Source organism: Marmota marmota, unplaced genomic scaffold (genome assembly GCF_001458135.2).
Source record: "Marmota marmota marmota unplaced genomic scaffold, marMar, whole genome shotgun sequence".
Classification (NCBI taxonomy): domain Eukaryota; kingdom Metazoa; phylum Chordata; class Mammalia; order Rodentia; family Sciuridae; genus Marmota; species Marmota marmota.
In genome coordinates, this window is record NW_026000240.1 from 35,196,704 (window position 1) to 35,212,675 (window position 15,972).

The 15,972-nt window shown below is 37.2% G+C and overlaps 1 protein-coding gene across 6 annotated transcripts in view; it reads left to right on the forward strand.

Annotated features, from left to right (window-relative positions):
* Positions 1-15,972, forward strand: part of Ip6k1 (inositol hexakisphosphate kinase 1) — a 68,009-nt gene that overhangs the window by 22,802 nt on the left and 29,235 nt on the right. The window contains exon 1 of one of the 6 annotated variants that reach the window (XM_048794668.1): positions 10,350-10,407. The exons of the other annotated variants lie outside the window; for them this stretch is intronic. The gene's annotated coding sequence lies outside the window, so the exon portion shown is untranslated. Of the gene's footprint in view, positions 1-10,349; positions 10,408-15,972 lie in introns of those variants that run through there. 6 annotated transcript variants of the gene reach the window in all.

Consider the following 15,972-nt stretch of genomic DNA (forward strand, 5'->3'; position numbering starts at 1 on the left):
CTACGAGTGTTAAACTTTGTTAGGCAAATGAATAAGTAAATATTACTAATCTCTGAGTTTCCATTGATTGTATCTCTTAAAGTCTCTTTTCCTATCTGAAGCTCTAAGGATATCCCTGTTCCCAAACCTTTTAAAAATCAGCCGTCTAAAAGTGGATTCTATCTCATTATGTCCCTCCTCCCTCCCTCCCTCCTCCCTCCCTCCCTCCCTCCCTTCCTCTCTCTTATAGCATCTTTCTGTATTGTCCACGTTGCCCCTGAACTCTGGGCTCAAGTGATTCTCCTGCCTCTGCCTCCCAAGTATCTAGGAGCAGCCGAGACCATAGGCATGTTCTACCATGCCCTGCTGCTGTATTCTTTTCATTCAAATTGAGTTACTAAGTCAAGAAAAAGGGGGGGCTCCACCTTTTGGAAGAAAGAATGTTTAAAAAAAATGACATAGTTTAAAACCACCAAAATTTTCTTTCCCCATTGGTTTGCTTTGATATTTTTGTCAAAAAAAAGCGGTTGACTGTAGGGCTTGGGATGTGGCTCAGTGGTAGAGTACTTGCCTAGTGTGTATGAAACCCTGGGTTCAATCCCTAGTACCACAAAACAAAAACTACACATCTTGATTCTCAAGTTCAAGGCAAGCCCCTGTAGTTAAGACAGACCGACCCTCGGTAACTTAGAAACTGACCCTGTTGCTGACTCAAATAAAACATAAAAAGAAGTGGGGGTATAGCTCAGTGGTAAAGTGCCCCTGGGTTCAGTCCTCAGTACCAAAAACAAATATATACCCCAAACCGAAAACCAATTGACTATGTGTATGTGGGCCTGTTTCTGAAATCTGTTTTCTTTCATTGATCTATTTACCTATTATTCCAAGATACTAGATTTCTTGATGCTATTATAATTGAACATCTTATTGTGGTAAATACACATAATAAAATTGAGCTTTTTTGGAGGGGTGATACCAGGGATTGAACTCAGAGGCACTCAATTATTGAGCCACATCCCAAGCCCTATTTTGTATTTTATTTGGAGACAGGATCTCACAGAGTTGCTTAGCACCTCAGCCTCCCAAGCCACTGGGATCATAGGGGAGCGCCACCATGCCTGGGCAAAATTGAGCCTTTTTTTAATTTTTATTTTTTTTAGTTGTAGATGGACACACAATACCTTTATTTTATTTGTTTATTTTTATGTGGTGCCGAGGATCAAATCTAGTGCCTCACTCATGCTAGGAAAGCACTCTACTACTGAGCCACAACTCTGGCCTCAAAATTCAGCTTTTTAATCACTTTCCATTATATAATATACAGGCATTAATAAATACATTCAAATGTTGTGTAACCATTATGGCTGTTTGAGAACATTTTTATCTAAAATAGACACTCTGTATCCATTATAAAAATGCTCCATTTTCCTTTCCTGTACCTCCTAGTAACCTCTAAATCTACTATGTATTTCTTTGTTTCTTTCTTTTTTTTTTTTTTCTTTTTCGGTACTGGGGATCTAACCCAGAAGCACTTGCCACTGAGTTACATCCCCCGACCTTTTTATTTTTTATTTTGAGACAGGGTCTTGCTAAATTGCTAAGGCTGGTCTTGAACTTGAGATCCTCTTGTTTTGCCCTCCCCAGTTGCTTGGATTATAGGCTTGCCCTACCACACCTGGTTTGTTCTATATATTTCATGAAAGTGAAATTATTAGTGTCTGGCTTATTTTACTTAGGAAAGTGTTTTCCAAGTTCATCTGTGTAATGTACATTACTAGAATTTCATTCCTCTCTAACTCAGGTACTAGGGATGGCACCCAAGGTCTGGCACATGTTATTAGGCAAATGCTCTACTATTGAGCTACACTCCCAGCCCCATTTCTTTTGGATACAGACCTAAAGGTAGAATGGTTGAATCATACAGTAAGTCTTTGTTTAGCTTTTTTTGTGTGTGTGATGCTGGGGTTGAACCCAGGTCCTTAAGTATACTAAGCGTGCGTTCTACTATTGAGCTACAATCCCTAGCATGTATGCTTAAGCTTTTTGAGTTTTCCGTAGTCATATCTTTTTTCATTCCCACCAGCATTGCACAAGTGTTAATATTTCTCCACATTTTTGCTAACACTTATTTCTGATTTTTATTTTATGTAACATGAGGGTGAAGAGGTTTCTCATGGTTTTGATTTGCGTTTCCCTAATAACTAATGTCATTGAGCATCTTTTACATTTTGTTACCATTGGTGAATCTTCTTTGGGAAAATGTCTGTTCGATTCCTTTGCCCTTCTCACTGAGTTGCTTAGTTTGCCCAGTTTTGAGTTGGATTGTTGGGTTTTTTTTGTTTGTTGTAGAAGTACTTTATGTTATGAATATTGGCCCGTTATGAAATGTATGGTTTGCATATATTTTCTCTGAACTAAGGATGTGTATAAGGTCCTGTGTTCAGTTCCTAACTCTGAAAAAAAAAAAATTTTTTTTTTTTTTTGTAGTGCTGGGGATCAAACCGAGGTCCTTGCACATGCTAAGCAAGTGTTCTACCTCTGAGCCACATCCTGAGTTCTAAAAGTGTTTAATTTTGATGAAGTTCAGTTTATCTGTGTTTTGTTGTCTGTGCTTGTTGGTGTTATGTCCAAGAAGTCATCGCCCAAACCAATATCATGAAGCTTTTCCTCTACATTTTCTTCTAAAAGTTTTATATTTTTAGTTCATTTTTAGCTTTTATGTTTATGTGCTTTGAGTTAATTTTTGTATATGATGAGTTATCCAGGTTCCCCAGGACCATTTATTAAAGATTGTCTTTTCCCCATTGAATGTGTTTGGCACCCTTTTCTAAAATCAAATGTTCAGATATGTCAGAGTTCATTTCTGTGCTTTCTATTGTATTCCATTGTTCTTTTATGTATTTATTTATGTTGGCATCCTATTGTTTCAGTTACTGTAGCTTTGCAGTGAGGTTTTTGTTTTTTGTTTCCTGCTGAGGATTGAACTCTGGGGCTTTGCACATATAATGCACATATAATGAGTTTTTTTTTTTTTAATATTTATTTTTAAGTTGTAGTTGGATACAATATCTTTAATTAATTTATTTATTTTTACATGATGCTGAGGATCGAACCCAGGGCCTCGCACGTGCTAGGTGAGCGCTCTATTGCTGAGCCACAACTCCAGTCCTCCTGTAATGAGTTTTAAAATTACAAAATGTGATTTCTTCAGCTTAGTTCATTTTTCAAGAGTGTGTGGCTGTTTAGGTTCCCTAAGATTCCATATGAATTTCTGGATGGATTTTTCAATTTCTGTTTAAAAAAATACTGTTGGAATTTTGATACTGTATTTGATCTATAAATCTCCTTGGGTGGTATTATCATTTTAACCATTAGAAAATTTATCAACAAGGGATGTTTTTCCAATTATTTAGATCTTCAGTGTTTTTTTTTAATTTATTTTATTTTTTAAATACACGACAGCAGTGGAATGAATTACAATCCTTATTACATATATAGAGCACAGTTTTTCATATCTATTATATAAAGTATGTTCACGTCAATTTATGCCTTTATATATGTACTTAGTTTTTTTTTGCATTACAGTTCTTAATACACATATACCCCAATTTTTCATATCTCTGTTTGTATATAAAGTATGTTGACACCCAATTCAAGTCTTCATATGTGTAACTTTGTATAATGATGTCCATTACACTCCACCATCCATGCTAATCTCCTGCCTCTTCCCTTTCCCTCCCACCCCTCTTCCCTATCTAGATTAATCTAATCCTCGAATGCTCTCCCTCCTTACCCCACTATGAGTCAACCTCCTTATATTAGAGAAAACATTCAGCATTTGTTTTTTTTGGATTGGATAACTTCACTTAGCATTATCTTCTCCAGCGCCATCCATTTACCTGCAAATGCCATGATTTTGTTCTTTTTAATGCTGAGTAAAATTCCGTTGTGTATATATGCCACTTTTTTTTTTATCCATTCATCCACTGAAGGACATCTAGGTTGGCTCCACAGTTTAGCTATTGTAAATTGTGCTGCTGTAAACATTAATGTGGCCGTGTCCCTGTAGTATGCAGTTTTTAAGTCCTTTGGAAAAGTCCTTTGGAAAAGTCTGAGAGGAATAGCTGGGCCAAATGATGGTTCCATTCCCAGATTGCCAAGGAATCTCCATACTGCTTTCCAAATTGGCTGCACCAATTTGCAGTCCCACCAGCAATGTATGAGTGTACCTTTTTCCCCACATCCTTGCCAACACTTGTTGTTTGTCTTCGTAATAGCTCCATTCTGATTGGAGTGAGATGATATCTTAGAGTAGTTTTGATTTGCATTTCTCTGATTGCTAGAGATGATGAGCATTTTTTCATATATTTGTTGATTGATTGTATATACTCTTGTGAGAAGTGTCTGTTCAGGTCCTTGGCCCATTTGTTGATTGGGTTATTTGTTTTTTCGGTGTTTAGCTTTTTGAGTTTTTTATATACCCTAGAGATTAATGCTCTATCTGATGTGTGAGGGGTAAAAATTTGCTCCCAGGATGTAGGCTCTCTGTTCACCTCACAGATTGTTTCTTTTGCTGAGAGAAAACTTTTTAGTTTGAATCCATCCCATTTATTGATTCTTATTAAGGAAGTTGGGGCCTAATCCCACGTCATGAAGATTAGGGCTTACTTTTTCTTCTATTAGATGCAGAGTAAATTGTTTAATTCCTAGGTCCTTGATCCATTTTGAGTTGAGTTTTGTGCATGGAGAGAGATAGGGGTTTAATTTCATATTGTTGCATATGGATTTCCAGTTTTGATTGATTTTTATTTTATTCATTTATTTATATGAATCAAACCCAGTGTCTCACGTGCTAGGTGAGTCCTCTATCACTGAGCCATAGCTCCAGCCCCCTCTCTTTTATTCTTTTTTTTTTTTTTTTTTAAAGGGTACTGGGGATTGAACTCAGGGGCACTCAATCACTGAGCCACATCCATAGCCCTATTTTATATTTTATTAGAGACAGGGTGTCACTGAGTTGCTTAGCGCCTTGCTTTTGCCGAGGCTAGCTTTGAACTTACGATCCTCCTGCCTTACTCAGCTTCCTGAGCTGCTGAGATTATAGGTGTGCCCCACTGCGCCTGGTTCTTTCTTTTATTTTTGAAGGCAACAGAATTCTTTTGATGATTTTTTTTTTTCCTTTTAGGACTCTAGATATGTTATCCTACTGCTTTCTGGAGATTTCTGGGGAGAAATTAATTGTTAATTTTATTGAGGAGCTCTGTACATAAGGAACCACTTCTGCTTTAAATATATTCTCTGAGTTGAGGTTGTAGCTCAGTCTAAGAGTGCTTGTCTACTATGTGTGAGGCCCTTGGTTCTATCCCCAGTACCATCAAAAACCAAAACAGACAGACAAAAAAAAAACTGTCTGTTTTGGGCTTTCAACAATTTTATACTTTTGAAAAAATTTCTTTTGTGGTGTTGGGAATTGAACCTTGAACCTCATGCATGCTGGGTAAGCACTGTACCACTGAGCTATATTCACAGCCCTATAATATGTTTTTTATTTTATTTTTTTGATTTTTTAAGTAGTGTCTCTGAGTTTATCCTGCTTTCGGTTCATTGGGATTCTTAAATGCATGTTTCATATCTTTCCTCAGATTTGCAAAGTTCTTGAGTATTTTTTCAGATTTTTTTTTACTCCTTTCCCTCTTTATTCTCCTCTTGCAATTCCTATAATATGTATATTGGCATGTTTGATAGTGTCTACTTTAGTTAGCTTTGTGTCCCTGTGACCAAAATACCTGTCTATTAGAGCAGGAAAAGTTTATTTTGGCTCACAGTATCAGCTGTCTCAGTCCATAGATGGCCAACTTCATTGTTCTGGGCCCAAGGTAAGGCAGAACATCATGGGGAAAAGGCAGGATGGATAGAAGCTGTACCCTTGTGGCAAAAAGGAAAGAGAGATTGAGGGGGAAGGGGGAATAGGCCACAGAGAATATGCACCCTTCTGGGGCATACCCCCAATGACCCACCTCCAGTAGCCGTGCTCCACTTGCTTTAGTTACCACACAGTCTCTTCAAACTGGAATGGACTAATTAAGTTACAACTCTCAAAATTGAATCATTTCACCTCTGAACATTCCTGTATCAGCTCAGGAGATTTGGGGAGACATCTCATATTCAAGCCATAACAGTGCCCTATAGGTCCTTCAGATTCTGTTTATTTGCCTCTCAGGAAGCAAGTGATATTTATGTTGTAGGTTTGATGATCTTTTGCTTTGCCTGTTTACATCTAGTATTGAATCCCTTTAATGAGTTTTTCATTTCAGTTATTTTACATTTCTGCTCCGGAATTTACTTGATTCCTCTTTTGTAAATTTTTTTTTAGAGAGAGAGAGGGAGAGAATTTTAATATTTATTTTTAGTTTTTCGGCGGACACAACATCTTTGTTTGTATGTGGTGCTGAGGATCGAACCTGGGCAGCATGCATGCCAGGTGAGCGCGCTACCGCTTGAGTCACATCCCCAGCCCTTTTGTAAATTTTTTAAAAAATATTTTTTAGTTGTTAATGGACCTTTATTTTATTTATTTATATGTGGTGCTGAGAATCGAACCCAGAGCCTCACACATGCTAGGCAAGTGCTCTACCACTGCACTACAACTCCAGCCCATGTAAATTTTTTTTAAAATTTATTTTTTAGTTTAGTTGGACACAATACATTTATTTATTTATTTATTTATTTATTTATTTGGTGCTGAGGATCGAACATGCTAGGCGAGCACTCTACTGCTGAGCCACAACCCCAGCCCCCTCTCTTTTGTAGTTTTTATGTCTTTATTGATGTTCTCATTTTGTTCATACACCCTTTTCCTCATTTCTTATAGTTCTTTTTTCATGACTTTCTTTAGCTCATTGATGTGTTTAAAGCAGTTGATTTAATATCTTTGACTAATAATTCCAATGACTGCTTCCTTAAGGATTTCTTCTTTTTCTTTATTTCTTTCTCCTCCTCTTGGCTAAATGCTTTTCTCTTAAATCTGCAAGCCAGCTATGCATGTGGCGTACACCTGCAATCCCAGTGATTTATCAGGCAGGAGGATCACAAATTTGAGGTCAGTCTGGGCACTTTGACCCTGTCTCAAAAAAATAAATAAGTAAAAGGACACTCAGTGGTAGAGTGTCTATGGATTCAATTCCCAGTCCAAGATGGGGGAGAGTTGTGTGGTGAGGGAAAAGTCCCCAATAGAAAGGTGTGTGCAACCTGTTTCCCATTCCTCTTAGAGTTTGTTTGCCTTGGTCCTGTCAGTTTTCTTCCATTGGTCTCAGCTTTTCTTTTAGTTGAGCTACTGTAGAAAAAAGGTGAAGAAAAGAAATCAGTATTTATCCGTTAAGCCAGAACCTAGACTGTGAGGGCAGGTCATTGTGGTATCTTTTTTTTTTTTTTTTTTCAGTTGTGCCTAAGCTTTTGTCTGCACCTGGCTAGGTACAAGAAATGAGTTCAGAAAGTACCCCAGTCTATATGACAGCAGTTAAATAGTTTTAAGTATTCTGTGATTTTGTGTTTATTTTGTTACTATTTATCCTGTCCTTCTACATGTGTGCTTTCTAGATTTGACCATACTTAGATTCTGGACTTGGCTGATTCAGGTATGGCTCATTTTTACTGACTAGTCACAGCACAGGTTTTCCTGTGGCTGCTTGTTAAAGCATACTTGTAAACAGAATATTTCAGGTGAGAAGGATGGGTACCTTTGTTTCTCCTTTCTTTTGGTTCTTTCATTTTGATTTTCCCTGTATCACTTTAGACCTCTCCCATTTCTGCTTTTTAAGACAGGGTCTCACTAAGTTGCCCAGGCTGGTCTTGCACTCTTGGGCTTAAGCCTTCCTCTTGCCTCAGTCTCCTGAGAAGCTGGTACTACAGGTGCATGTCACTGTATCCATCCTCCTTTCCTGAAATTCTGTCCTTGAATACCCTCTCCCTGACTTTGAAACACAGTTGAAATAGCTGTTTTTGAAAAGATCTTTACTAAACAATATATCTCAGGAAACACAATTTTCTAATCTTTAGAAATCCAATAAAATAAAATCAGGAACAAGGGTCACTGGACTCTAGATTCCTTGCTTCACCTAATTTAATGCCATTCTGGCTGTTTCTTGATAGGCTGGCACATTTCAGAGTTTCTTTTCCTCCTAGCTCCTTATTCATCCTGGTGGCTTCAGGATGTTGTTCATTAGCTCCTGGGCTAGGACCTGGGAATGTTAAAACAGTCCTCTAATCCTAGTGATTTGGGAGGTTGACCAGGGGGATTGTGAGTTCAAAGCCAGTCTCAGCAACTTAATGAGGCTCTGTCTCAAAACATAAAAAAGCAGGGCTGGTGTTGTGGCTCAGCGGTAGAGTGCTTGCCTAGCATGTGCAAGGCCCTGGGTTCGATCCTCAGCACCACATAAAAATAAATAAATAAAATAAAGGTATTGGCAACTACAACTAAAATATAAATATTTTTAAAAATTGGGGAAATCCCTTAGAAATACATATTTTTAAAAAAAATCATAAAAAGGGATAGGCTCAGTGGTTAAGTGCCCCTGGGTTAAATCCCAGGTATCAAAAACAAAAACAAAACCAAAACAAAAAATAATCCTTCATCTCTTATCTGGGAATAAATGGTAAAATAATTTCCATTACATCTTTTCTCTTTCTTGTTTCAAATCTCCCAGATTGTGCCAGGCTTCTATACATTCTTCTGATATCTTGGTAAGGGATGTGCCAGTCCCTGGGAGATTGGAAGGGCAGGCTCACATTGGCAGCCTTAGGTCAGGGACAGTTCCTACATTATCTTCCTCCTCAAAGGAGAGGTCTGTGAGTATCCGTTGGACATGGACCATGAGGTTGGGGGAAGGAGGACCGCCTTCTCATCCTCATAACGTGTGTGTGTGTGTGTGTGTGTGTGTGTGTGTGTGTGTTGGGGGGATTACTGAGAATTTAATCCAGGGCACTTTACCACTGAGCCCTTTATGTTTTTCATTTTGAAACAAGGTCTCATTAAGTTGCTGAGGCTGGCCTTGAAGTTGAACTCCTCTTGCCTCAACCTCCTAAATCGCTGGGATTACAAGCCTGCACCACTGTGCCTGGCAAGAATAACTTTTATATCAGTATCTACAGTCTTATACGCAAAAGGCAAGAATGGACTTCAATTTAAGAAAGTATTAGGGCTGGGGTTGTGGCTCAACAGTAGAGCGCTCGCCTAGCATCTGCGAGACCCTGGGTTCAATCCTCAGCACCACATAAAAATAAGTAAATAAAATAAAGGTATTGTCCAACTACAACTAAAAAAGATAAATATATATATATATATATATATATATATATATATATATATATATATATATATATACACACACACACACACACACACACACACACACATATATATATATATATATATATGTATATATTTTTTTTTTGTAGAGCTGAAAAATACCATACCAGGTATGATGGATGATACACTGGCTGGCATTTACAGATTCAGGAGTGATCAGTGAACTCAGTAACACTCAAAATAAATTTAAGTTATGATTGAAAAATTGTGAACACTAAATAGTATAACGTAAATGTAATTAGCAACTCAAAGAGGGAGGAACAGAAAAATATTTGAATGAATAATGAATGACTAAAAATATTCTAAACTGTTTTTTTTTATTTAATTTAATTTTTTTATTAGCTACACATGACATTACAATGATCTTGGCAATTCATACATTTGAATCATTGGGGTATAATTTCTCATTTTTCTAATTGTACAGATTGCAGAATCACACTGGTCATAGAGTCACCTATATACGTACACAATCATAATGTCTATTCTATTCTGCTGCCCTTCCTATCCCCCCTATTTATTAAAAATTTATTTATTAAAAATTTTAATAAATTAGTATTTATTTTAAAAAACAAATATTAAAAAAAGCATTAGATTAAGTTCCCTTGGTTATATGCTTTTGAGAGCATACATACTTTCAGGTTTGTTTTTGTCTGTGAATTTTCCTGACTGTATCACTACTTATTTATTTCTGAAATTAATTAGAATTAATCTGTGGAGAGCCATCCTCACGCGTGACGGGGCGACTCCCGGTTTGGGTCTGAGGCTTCTGGCTGTGTCGGAATTTTCCCGGCCCTCTCCTGATGAGAGAACCCGTTCGTGTGGGGGTGTGACTGACCACTGACCCCAGGGGCCCAATCACTGACCCTGACCTTGGAGTGCGGCCCCCCCTCAACCTTCATTGGATGGAATTCTCCCCTGAATTTCTTGTTCCCCAATAAAAGGCTACTCCCTGGCGTGCTCGCTCTCTCTCTCCTGCTAGCCCTGAGTAATCCTTGCTGCCCTACGGGTGGTTCGAGGTTGGAGCCAGAGAGGGGAGCCGTCTCCGACCTGGTCATAGGAAAAAGGTAACTGAGTCTGTGTGTTTTATTTCGATCTCTGCTAGCTAACTTTTATGCCAAGAACCTCATTAATGAAACCAATGCGCAGGCCGCATGGTGGATTAATCCTCATAAAATCAGGAGCTGTACAGCTGAAACTGTGTGTGTGTGTGTGTGTGTGTGTGTGTATGTGTGTTTCTGTCAGAGTGACTTAATAATTCTTTGTGGGGTGGGTTTTTTTGTTTTGTTTTGTTTTTTGCTACCAGGCATTGAACCCACGGGCGCTTAATCTCACTGAGTCACATCTCTAGCCCTTTATTTATATTTTATATAGAGATAGGGTCTAACTTGCTTTAGGGCCTCACTAAGTTGCTGAGGCTGGCTTTGAACTTGCGATCCTCCTGCCTCAGCCTCCCAAGCTGCTGGGATTAAAGCCTGATCACTGTGCCTGGCTATTGTGTTCTTTCAGTTAGAATAATTTTGCTGTTTTTCCCTTGGATTGTATCAAACAGTAAAAAGCAAACCTAAGACCAAAAATCCCAAATACTGTTGTCATAATTTTATTTAGCATGAAGTGCCTGTAATTTCAGTATTTGGAAGCTGAGGCAGGAGGATTGCCAGTTCCAGACCAGCCTGAACAACCCAAATTTCTTTTATTTATTTATCTATTTATTTTTTATTTTTATTTTTATTTTTTGGTGGTGCTGGGGATTGAACCCAGGGCCTTGTGCATGCGAGGCAAGCACTCTACCAGCTGAGCTATATCTCCAGCTCACATTTCAAATTTCATTATTTTTGAAGAACATGATACTTGCCAGGTTGGTGGCACACACCTGTAATCCCAGAGGCTTTGGAGGCTGAGGCAGGAGGATCGAGAGTTCAAAGCCAGCCTCAGCAAAATTGAGAGGCTAAGCAACTCAGTGAGACCTTGTCTCTAAGTAAAATACAAAATAGAGCTGGGATGTGACTCAGTGGTCAAGTGCCCTGGGTTCAATCCCTGGTACCATTAAAAAAAAAAAAAAAAAAAGTACATGATACTTTTAGCACTTAAGTGGATGTATTTAGTTTACTTAGTTTTTGTTGTTCTTGGCAGTCCTAGGGATCAAATCCAGGGCTTTGTGCATGCTATACAAGCATTCTACCACTGAAATATACCCCCGGCCCTGATATATTTAGAAAGATAATAGAAATACTGGATTTATAGACCAATTTTTTAATGAGATTTTGAGGAAATTTGCAAAAATACCTGTGAAATATGAAGGTACTAAGAAAGCTTCACTTACTAAAAAGATTGCTTATCAAACCCAGGTGAGACTATAAAAATATGTTGGCCGAGGAATTTAGAATTTTGACCAAGCTTCTTAGAGTGCTTGCCTTTTGAGTGTGTCTGTACCTGCTTGACTAAAGAATGTGGTGACTAGATATTGTCTTAGAATTGCTGTGGGGACAGTACTTTCCTAGTTTAATAGTGTTGACTTTGTTCACTACCATATCTGATAGCAGTCTCATTCTTTGCCAAGACTTTTTCTTCATTGCCACTTTATGGGCTTGCTGTATTGTTGAATTAAAACATAAACCAAAAAATTACTTATATTATATCTCCTAAATTAGGTTCAACATGTTCTTTGATCTGGTTCATTGTTTGTAGTTGAGACTGTTTGTCTCCCTGATTTCTTGCAGCCTTGTTTCTCTTTTATATCATTGAAAAAAAGAACTCTTTTTTATGGTTTCTTTTTTCTTCCAAATTTTGTTTAGGTTTTTGTTGTTGTTGCTTTTCTTATCTAGGTACATTTAATCTTGTTTTTCTTTTATATGTCAAATCTTTTTTAGAGTCAAAAAAGAATTTTATGTTCCCTTTATTTGCTGATTTGGAATTTTGTGACATGGCCAACATCCTTTGTTCTTTGTAAAGCCACATTACCTCTTTGTTCTAGCTTTGGTAGGCCTAGATTAGAAGTTTATAAACATTTTTGGTTTACAACCCTAAAAATTAAAAAAAGGGGGAGGCCTTGTTCCTTCATGAACATTTTTCCTGTTACGTATTTGTCCTACTCTCTCTATATATCTGTTTTGTACTTCATAAATATACATATATTCATTTATTCAGCCATATTTATTGTGTGCCTGTACTGTACCAGGTACTGTTCTTGTCACTTAAAATAATATATAGTGAACAAAATAGACAAGGACCCTTATCTTCATGGAGCTGACATCATAATAATAAATAGTGGACATCAACAGTAACTAATGTGTATCAAGTCCAAAGTATACTGAAGAAAATTAAAGAGTGGTGCTTGAGATCAAGTGAAGAGTTATAACAATTTCTTCTTACCTCTCACGGGACTGTGATGGTATTCATAGCACACATTGGAAGCTTGGTAGTAGTGTTCTTTCCCTGTTGTTTGCTGTTTGTTGACACCACGCTTTTAGTACTAATAGAGGTTTTGTTTTGTTTTGATTAAATGTAAATTCAAAGAATAATATCAATACACTTGACACAGATTTTTAAGTGTGTATATTTTATCATATTTGTTTCAAACTCCCCCCGTCCTCCAGGGATTGAATCTATGGGTGTTTTACCACTGAGCTACAGCCCTAGTCCTTTTTATTTTTTGAAACAAGGTCTAACTAAATTGCTGAGGCTGGCCTTGAACTTGTGATACTCCTGCCTCAGCCTTCCACGCTGCTATAGGCATGTGCCACCATGCTAGGCTTTTTAAAAAATAAAAAATTATTGATATAGCTAATATTTTTGTTTTTTCCTGGATACCAGTTCCTTTCCTTCTCTAAAGTTGGTGCATATCATTGTTATCAATATATAGGTAAATGTGTTTGAATATTCATGTATACTATTTTTTTAAATATATTTTTTAGTTGTAGATGGACACAATACCTTAATTTTATTTATTTATTTTTATGTGGTGCTGAGGATCGAACCCAGTGCCTCACATATGCCAGGTGAGCACTCCACTCCAGCCCCATATATACCATTTTTGTATATTAAAAACCACCGTGAGGGTGGGGTTGTGGCTCAGTGGTGAAACACTTGCCTAGCACGTGTGGGGCACTGGATTCAATCCCCAGCAACACATGAAATAACTAATGAACAAAATAAAAGTATTGTGTCCATCTACAATTAAAAATATTTTTAAAAATCTAAATGACATCATACTAGAAATGATTTTTTTTTTTTAATATTAGGGATTAAACCTAGGGCCTCATACATGCTAGACAAAGGCTGTGCCACTGAGCTACATCCTTAGTCCTTTTTGTTTTGAGATTGGTCTTGTTAAATTGCCAAGGCTGGCCTTGAGCTTGCAATACTCCTGCTTTAGCCTCCCATGTAGCTGAGAGTACAGGCATATGCCACCATGCCCTGCACAAATACCATTTTTTAGCTTGCATCTCCAGTTTGGTTTCAAATTTTATTTATGTTGACATACATGGATCAGTGATTCAATACTGTGAACTTTATGATTACACCTGTTTATCCATTTTCCCTTTGATGTAGTACATTTTAAGCGGTTTCCCATTTTTCTTTTACAACAGTGTGCAGTAAACATACTTGAACTTGATATCTTAGGTATGTACTGGGTTGTGGCAGTTGTGTCTTTAGTTTTGGATTGCTGAAAACAATGGAGAGGAGATATTTCTCCCTGACTGGCCAGTGTTTGTTATGTCTTAACTTTTTTTTTTTCCTTTGCCAGCATGAGTTAAAACGGCTCCTTATTTTAATTTGCATTTCCCTGATTACTTGTAAAGGGGTACATGTTTATTGGCCAGCTTCTCTTTTATGAATTGACTTTTTCCATTATCTTCTTTTGTAATTCTCTCATACAAAGAATAATTTTAATGTGGTTGGTGGTAGGAATGTGGATTTTAAGTGAGCATAAGGATCTTTTGGGATGATAGACGTGTTTTAAAATTGGATTGTGGGGATGATTGTACAACTTTGTAAATGTATTAAAAGTCATTTCACTGTCCACTGAAAGTGAGTGAATTTTGTAGTATATAAATTTATCTCAATAAAAGATGTTAACATTTAAATAATTTTAACACAGTCTGATTTGCCAGAGCTTTCCATTTTGGTTTGTGTGTCCTATGTCTTGTTTATGGAATTTTCTCTAATGTTGTCAAAAGGCATTACATTTTCCTAATTACCCTAAAGTAAGTTTTATTTGTACATTACATTCCTTTGTATGTTGGGAAATTATTACTGTTGGAAGTAGTCCAATTTTCTAGCTCCATTTGTGACATAAATGATCTTTTTCTGGTTGATGAAATGGGGTTTTAAATACCACCTCAGTTTATACACACCATTCCCAATATTTGTTGAATCTCTTTGCTTGTCTTCCAAAATGTCACGCTGGTTTTTGTTTTTTGAGGTGTTGGGGATTAAAACCTGGCAAGGATTTTACCACTGAGCTATGCCCCCATCCTTCACCCACTGTTTTTAAGTCATGAGACCCTGAATTCAGTCTTCAACACTGCAAAAGAAAGGAAAATCCTCTTGGATTTTAATTGAAATTACATTGTATTTCAATATTGAGTGTTCCTTCACACAAATGTCTTCTTTTAGATCCTTCAGAAACATTTTATTGTTGGTCTAGATTATTTTTCAAGAAATTACAGCGAGGTGCAGGGGCTGTAATCCCAGCAGCTCTGGAGGCAGAGGTAGGAGAATCTCGAGTTAAAAGCCAGGTTCAGGCATTTAGAGAAGGTCTTAGCCACTCCATGAGACCCTATCTCAAGATACAAAATAGAGCTGGGGATGTGGTGCAGTGGACGAGTCCCCTTGAGTTCAATCCCTGGTGGGCCCCCCAACACCACCCCCTGCCAAAAAAAAAAATAATAATAAATTAAAGCCAGTGGCTTGGAAGACTGAGGCAGGAGGTTTGCAAGTTGAAAGTCAGCCTCGCAATTTAGCAAGGCTCTAAAGCAACTTAACAAAACCTTGTTTCTAAATAAAAAATTTTAAAAAGTGCTAGGGATGTGACTCAGTGATTAAGTGCCCCTGGATTCAATTCCCAGTATCAAAAAAAAAAAAAAAAGAAAGAAAGAAAGAAAAAGAAAAAAATTACAGATATTGTATGTAGTTTTGGTTGCTGTTGTGAATGGGATATATTTAAATGGCTTTCATTTCTAATTTATAGATATATAGAGAGGGGATGCTGTTAACTTATAGTAACATTTCACAAATCAGTGTGCATAACTTAGTGAATATTTATAGTATATAACAATGTCAACGTGTGCCTCCTCTCAATCAGTATTTTACCTAGAGTACTACTGTTGTTTTGAATTTTGTATAAGTAGAATTATACTACATGACCTGATGTCTAGAATATTTTCTTTTTTTAATATTTATTTTTTAGTTTTAGGTGGACACAATATCTTTATTTTTATGTGGTGCTGAGAATCAAACCCAGTGCCTCACGCATGTTAGGCGAGCGTGCTACCACTTGAGCCACATCCTCAGCCCCTAGAATATTTTCTTGCTACATCATGCTATGCGTGAGGTTTTATTTTGTACATTTAGTTCCTTAATATGATTAGAAATTAGTGGAGTATTGTTGGAGGTCGTAATGTAATTTT